At 44.5% G+C, this 7,525-nt stretch overlaps 1 long non-coding RNA gene across 1 annotated transcript; it reads left to right on the top strand.

The window, feature by feature from the left end:
* The first annotated feature begins 473 nt into the window (after nt 1-473).
* LOC110285186 (uncharacterized) lies at nt 474-6,847 on the top strand. Its single transcript, XR_002377028.2, has 3 exons — nt 474-624; nt 4,538-4,689; nt 6,602-6,847. It is a non-coding gene; the product is annotated as an uncharacterized LOC110285186 (long non-coding RNA).
* Nucleotides 6,848-7,525: the final 678 nt, after the last annotated feature.

The following is a 7,525-nucleotide window of genomic DNA, read 5'->3' as shown; positions in this document are numbered from 1 at the left end:
CTCTTTCTCTCTGCCTTTCTACAATAAAGCTCTAAAATCATTAAAAAAAAAAAAAGAAAGAAAGAAATATAAAGTCAACCTTGAAGAGAGTGGGAAGGGTGCAAGTGACCAAAGTTTGTGATTTACATATCAGACTTCACCAGAATTCAACACAGCCATGACCCCAAAGCCAAGGCAAATTTTTCTTTATGCTGAGCTGATATGTCCTTTCCTCTCTCTACCATAGAGAAAAGGAAGAGAAGAGGAGGAGGGAGGAGGGAGGGAAGGAGGGAAAAGAATAAAGTCAAACATTCTTTTGGCCTCACAACTCAGCAATATTAAACCAATAGAGGTTGAATAAAGTCAGCTGCAGTTCAATACATGAAAGAATATTCTCACTCACAATAGCCAGTTGCAAACTCTCTTACGAGGCATTGACTTCCGATATCCCATCTTCTCATGAAGGTGCCAAGAAGAAGAGATGGCTATGAAGAAGAATGTCGGTGTCTGTGAGTAAACTCTGGGATACAGAATAGGACATTCCAGGCTTGGAAATCCTTTGAAACAAATATCACTGAACATATCAAAGAGCTCTCAGGAGCCTGAGCACCAGGCCAGGATGGCATAGAAGAATTGGGTATGCAGGTGAGGCTTGAAGGCAGATGACTCCAAAGCTCTCTTACATAAGTAAGCTCTCCATGTCTGATAGACCGCTAGAAACAGTTGGCTATCCTTTGAAAATGTTTGTCACCATTACATCAAGAGATTGGTGGGCATGCCTATCAAAGTCGTTCATACTTCTTAAGTCTATAAGCATCTGAAAAAGGCAAACCACCAGGACCCATGTGTTCCGTTCCATTTTAGTAGATGTAAGACTTCTTCAAGTCAATAAAAACAATAGTAGGCATAGCGATAGCAGTATGAGCTAATTTACTTTCAATTGGCTGTACATCTGCCAGAGCCCACACAAAGCCTCCTGGAATCTTCCTAAGTGCCCTAGAAAGTGATTTCCCATTTTTCACACATAGAAAATTAGCTTTCAAGATGTTAGGCAGCATGTTCAGTGCATGTGAGCTCCTAACAACCCTGTTTTGAGTTACCACGATGCTATTCCAGGAAACACGGTCCCGTGAGAAAGCCTGGGGAGAGCAGAAAGGGAATGTCTTTGCTCATATAAGCATAATGGCACTCTTCTCACGATGAACATTAGCATAATAATGGCTCCAGAAGTTTTTCCATAGTTCTTTAAAGGACTAGCACAGGTCTGGGCATTCAGGAGGCTGCCAATATAAAGCTCTAAAAATAGTACCATTCCCCTGCTCAGAATTACCCAGCTCCCATGCAGAACACATGGAAGAAGGGGAGCCCAGATGAAAAGGGAGTTGGGGCTCACAGAGAGGCACAGCTTGCAAGAAAGCATCCAAGGCAGGCAGGCTGATGCATTATGGGTAACAAGATTATCAATGTGTCTCTAGGTTTTGACTGAGGCTCTTGAAAAACTCCAGACTCCGCCCATTTCCTACTATTCCCACTCAAACCACTCTAGTCCAAGCCAACAACATTTCTTCCCATCATCTACTCTCTATAGGAGGGATGAAAACAATCCCCTGCTACCTTTAGCCACAGCTCTGGCATTTTGGCTAACGGGTGACAATTTCCCAAAACCATGGTAATTCATTTCCAGAACTAAAATAATTTGTTTTGCTAGAATCATACCGTCCTCAACACTGTTGATTCTGGGTACCAGCTGACCATAAGAGATGTTTATAATCACCTGACACTTTTTGTTTTGTTTTGCTTTTCGGGTGTTTTGGTTTGTTCTTTGTTGTTGGTTGGCTGGTTGTTTGTTTGTTTGTTTGTTTGTTTTGATTTTTGAGACAGGGTTTCTCTGTGTAGCCCTGACTTTCCTAGAACTTGATCTGTAGACCAGGTTGCCTTGAACTCAGAGATCACCTGCCACTTCCTCCTGTGCTGGGATTAAAGGTGTGAGCCACCACTGCCACCCAAACCACCTGCCATCTTTTACTCAAGGGTCCCCACACTCTGATCACTCCTAGCAATAGCCAATTGTTGGCCAAAAAAGGAGCCCTTTCATCTCTGTGCCTATTCCCTATCTCTCCCCAACTTTGCACCCATAGCTACCCCTAGTCTGTAATCTCACAGCAAGCTCTCTGGCTTCTCAATCCAATACCTTCCTACTGCAGGTTTTTCTTGGGTTGAGCCTCTACTGCAGTAGAATTCTAGTTTTCCTGTCTGTCATTCCCCCGACCCACTTGTCCAGCCACACGACCAACCACAACCTGCCAAGTACCCATCCTCCTTTCTGACCTCTGCAGAGGGGGCCAGGCTTCAAGCTTTATCTTCTGGTATAATCTCTGGTTTCTGAAGACAAAACTACTTCCATTGTCATTTCTAAAGTCTGCTTAGTTTCTGAATGATGTAAAACTGCTTCTGAGTGTAAGTAAAATTGTATACATTGCAAAATATTTATTTTATTTTTTTTAGGCTGTGTGGTAATACATACCTTTAACTTACCTTCAAAACACTGAGAAGGCAGATGCAGGCAGATCTCTGAGCTCAAGGCCAGCCTGGTCTACAGAGCAAGTTCTAGGACAGCAAGGACTACACCGAAAAATTCTGTCTCAAAAAACCAAAAATACTTATTTTTGAAGTGAGAGTTTTGTAATAGCTTATAAAAGAGATGTTTTCTTATTTCAGGCCTCAGGGCTATTTTGGACCCACAAATAAGTGTTGAGCCTCCCTCAGCAACTTTAACTCTTGATATTCAAGTTTTATAATCTTTAAGTTAAATGTGAAATCGTTCCGCATGAAAAAAATGTTTTTCCTTTTTAACTTGATAAATTATGCCTGCTTTAAAAGTCTAGAAAAAAAAGCTGAAGTAATATAAAAACATGGGGAAATTAATAGCAAGATATTTGAAATCTTTGCAAAATTAAAAAAAAAAAACAAACTTTGCATACAATTTAAACACAGTCCACATCCATCAGACTTTTAAGTCCCAGACTGTGCCTCTCTCTCGAGTCACCTCACCCCACAGTCTCCTGCCCCTCTCCTCTTTCCCTCAGCAGGCAAGAAGCTCCAGAATGTTCTCTCTGTGAACTGGGTCCTCCTTCCACCAGGCTTCACAAGCAGCTCAGATCCCCACCCCCCACCCCTTCTTCCTTCCCTGCCCTGGCTCACCACCCTCACAATACACACTGCCTGTCCTTGTGTGCCTCTGCCCTTCCCACCACAGGAACAGCTGGAGAACGGGGGCTCATCTTATACACAGCTAGCTGCTCCTACAGGCACACGTACTTCACGGGCAAATGGAGCCACAGTCCCTGGGCTAGCGTTTTTTTGAGGGAATGAATGAAGGTAATTGTGTGACGTTTTAGGAACAGGACAAAGAAGGGCATGTGACACCTTACTATAGCATAGAACTGGCCAAATATCAGTGTCCTAGTTAGGATGAAACACCATAACCCAAAGCAAGTTGGCATGGAACCCTTCCACATCACAATCCAACATCAAATAAGTGAGGGCAGGACCCAAGCAGGGCAGGAACCTGGAGTCAGCCACTAACGCAGCTTGTGTGCTTGCTCAGGCTGAGTTCTTATGGAACCCATGACCACCAGCCCAGGAGTGGCCTCTCCTGCATCAATAACTAAGAAGTTACCCTAGAACTGACAACCTGATCTTATAGAGGCATTTTCTCAACTGAGGCTCCCTCCCCTCTGGTGATTCCAGCTTGTGTCAAGTTGACAGGAAACTAGCCAGGCACAGTCAGCTTCACACAGACCCACAGAGACTTTGAATGTAAGGCATTAAGAAAAGGGTAGCTCTTGATGCCCCGGGGGTGTAGAGGAATGGGAGGTGGGGAGGCAGGAGTGGGTTGGTGGGTGGAGGAATACCTCCATAGAAGCAGGGGGAGAGGTAGGATTAGGGGTTCCCCCAGGGGAGGGACTGGGAAAGGGAATAACATTTGAATTGTAAATAAAGAAAATATCCAATAAAAAAGAAAAGAAAAGAAATGAGCTGCTCCCTAAGCCTGGCCACTGGAACTTTGCAATGGAGACCAACAAATTCAATCAATCCCTACAGCAGCAAGCATTAGAATTGATGATTGATGTCTCACTCACAAAATGAGGAGACGGTCTGGGAGAGGTTGAGTCACTGCCTGGCAGCAGAGCCTGCGCCCCCACGGTCTGTCTGTCAGGCATTCTGAGGTGCCATGCTAGGCTATATTTAACTCATGGCATTTGCCATCTTCTCAGCCAGCCATTTTGGGTACCATCTAGGGCTGTCGGAAATGCTTTCCCTGAGGAGCTGACTGGGAGAAAAGTGTTGTTTCAGACCCGGTCAAAACTCCAGAACTACAAGGAAACTTTTAGAAGTGAAAGCCTTGTGTTTACATTCGCAGGTCCCCTTTCACCTGATGGGGTGACACTGGGAAGACACCAGAGAAGAAAGCTAAATACCTCTGAGGAACTGGCACTGAATTCCAAAGCTGCCAGAGATGGTACTGGATTGAAATTTACAACCTTTCATTTTCCAGGCTCCTCTTAATGTGATTTCGCCTGCAATGATATCTCTGGCTGACAAATAACTGACATGGTATCTAGCGCAAATGAAGAGCCGTGTGATGCTGAGACTATCAATCTATCCCATTTTCGGCTTCCTTTCTCCACATCCCTGATGTGCCCAGAGGTGAGTGGGGGAGGGAATGTCATGCTGAGCCTGAGGGTGAGGAGGATATAATGGTGTCAAATTAGTGTCTCCAGAATCATGTAGGGGCAAGGAAGGGACTGGGCGAGGAGGGGACTTGGACTTCACAGCACCTTGTTAAGGCTCCCTTGAGAGTCATTGTGCAGGCAGAGTGACAAATGGACTTCCGTGCCTTTATGTCTCAGTGTTTCTTCTCAGCCCTAAGATAACGGGGGGGGGGGGGGGGGGGGGAATAGTACACACACACACACACACACACACACACAACCAAATGCACGTGCACAGAGAGAATGATGCACACAGGCACATGAGGCTCGGCAAAAGTTTTGATTTTCAGAAGGCCTATGAGGGTGTCCCTCGCTCTGGCTGAAATATCAGTGAACTAGCTACAGGGTGAGTTCCCTTCTTAGCAGTAAGATCCTCCCAACTGGGAAACATGACCTTTTCAACACATTTTGAGTGGAAGAGAAGAAGAGACCCCTCACTGCTAATTCCCAAGCTCCCTTTCATTAAGGGGTTTCACTAGGCGTTTTTTTATTCCAGCTTGGCCATATGGTAGCCTTTCAGTCATGGTGGAGATAAACAGCCTTTTAGCACTGAGAAGAGTGTGTGGAGAGCACAGATGTTAGGTGGCTGCTGTTGTCATCACCCTGGGCCATAATCCTTACCTGACATTTCTAGTGTCCCTAAAGAAACCCACCACCCCCAAAATGGCCAATAGAACATGTTTCTAATGACCATTATACCACCTAGCCCTTCACAGTCATGGCCATTAGCGTCAGAGTAATTAAACTGCCTTCCCTTTAAAACAGAGGTGACTCCCATAACAGCTTGCCCTGGTGTCCTGTGTGTACTCTATTCTAGGAAAGACACAGTTAACATGCAAAGGAATGTTTGTATTTAAGATTTAAGATTATCTTGCCCTGCCTATCTTAGGTAAGGGACAGAATTCTGAACTGGTTCCCTCTGCCCTGACATTCTGACAACGAAGTTTCTAATGCTTTTTAACATATACTTTTTACTAGCATACATCAGCAATACGGGATAGCTTCATATATTTCCATGCACGTATACAATGTGTTTTGATCCTATCCACTTCCCACCACCCTCTCTTGCCCCACACATCCTCTCCTGCTCACTTTCATTCATCCAACGAGTTGTCCTTTTATGTTGGGAGAGGGCGACCCAACTGATTTCACTAGACTCGCTCACGGGATCTTTTGAGAAGGATTGTTTACAGAAGCAAGACAACTTAGCAGCACCTGGAAAAAAAATGTTTTTCCTTCCACAACAATCATTAACTGCCTGGAAATCCTCTTGTATGCATGTGGGGATGGACTGCAGTTTCACAGGCCCGCCCAAGCCCCTCCATACCCTGTGGTAGGATGCTGGCCCACTCTTGTGTGGGTAATTGCAGCTGCTGTGAGTTTGAGTACATCAGCTTTTTCATGCCTTAAAGACATCATCCACAGCATCCTGCCCCTTCCCCTGGCTCTTCTATCCTTTCCATCCCCTCTCCCACAGCATTCTTTGGACCTTTCAGGGAGCGATATACATGTACTATTTAAGGTTAAGCACGCGACAGTCACTTCTTCTCAGCACTATGACCAGTTACGAGCTCCTGCGGTAACTGACCAAGGCATTAAGTGATAGGTGTGGGCATAAATATTTAGAGAACAGCTTAGCCATCATGTGTCCTTTTAGCACAACATCAATAGGCTCTTCCCTACTGGGGCTTATGACCTTGCCACCCTCAAGCCAATCAGAAAGGACTTAGTTACCTCCGTAAAAGACATACGGCTATTACACAAGTGGGCCACAGCTTGCAGGGCAGGTTGATAGTGTAGCGTGAAAAATCCATGACTGAATAAAATGGTTGAATTCTCTCTCCCAGCAGCTCATGAAGCCCCTTCCAGCACCATGTGGGCTGGCCACCAGGAGGAAGCCCCAGCTTAGTCCCAGCTTGATTTCTCTGTATCCTACAAGTATGTGTGATGTCCTCAGCAACACAATCTTACTCCCGAGTTCTGTTGAGCAACCAACAACAGTAAAAGTCGCATGTATTTGGAGACCAAAAAGAGCCACCCTGACGAACAACTCATAGACATCCCATGTTGTTACCCACTACCGTACAACTGCTAGTTGACCAAATTCAAACATCACTTGGGAGGGAGTGGTCTGGGTAAGACAATGGAAACATCTCTATTGAGCTTGTATCACCCTAGAATGTTGCGATCTGCTTTCCTATTTGATAAAATATCTATAGTCATAAAAATAATAGGTGCATCATTAATTCAAACATAACACAAACTCTATCCCCCCATAATATGAGGATCAATGTCCACTTCTTAAAATTTGACACCAGTGAGACTGAGGTCATATATAGGGTGCCCCCTAAGTTTAAAATAATACTTATCTAAAAGGATTTGTCTGGGGTCAAAGTCCACAGCCTAGTCAGTGTCTCAGGGGTCTCCAGGACCACTGTACCAAGCACAGTATTTAGAGGCTACATCAAGTGTATGACTCCATGGGATTTCACATTCTGTAATGGTAGAGGTATCTGTTAACAAAGGAGCAATATTTCAAGGAAAAAACTAGCATACTAAATATGCACGGCTTTTAACTTACATCTTTTCATATGGCAGTGTGCCTCCTTTTTTTAGATATATTTACTTCATGTTTATGAGTGATTTGCCTGCATGTATATCTGTGCACAGTGTTCGTGCCTGGTGCCTATGGAAGTCAGAAAAGGGTGTTGAATCCTCTGGAACTGGAGTTATTGATGGCATCATTGAATGCTGATAATCGAATCTGGGAC

Source organism: Mus caroli, unplaced genomic scaffold (assembly GCF_978045245.1).
Source record: "Mus caroli unplaced genomic scaffold, Mus_caroli_1 scaffold_19, whole genome shotgun sequence".
Lineage (NCBI taxonomy): Eukaryota > Metazoa > Chordata > Mammalia > Rodentia > Muridae > Mus > Mus caroli.
This window is presented reverse-complemented; position numbering and strand designations above follow the sequence as displayed.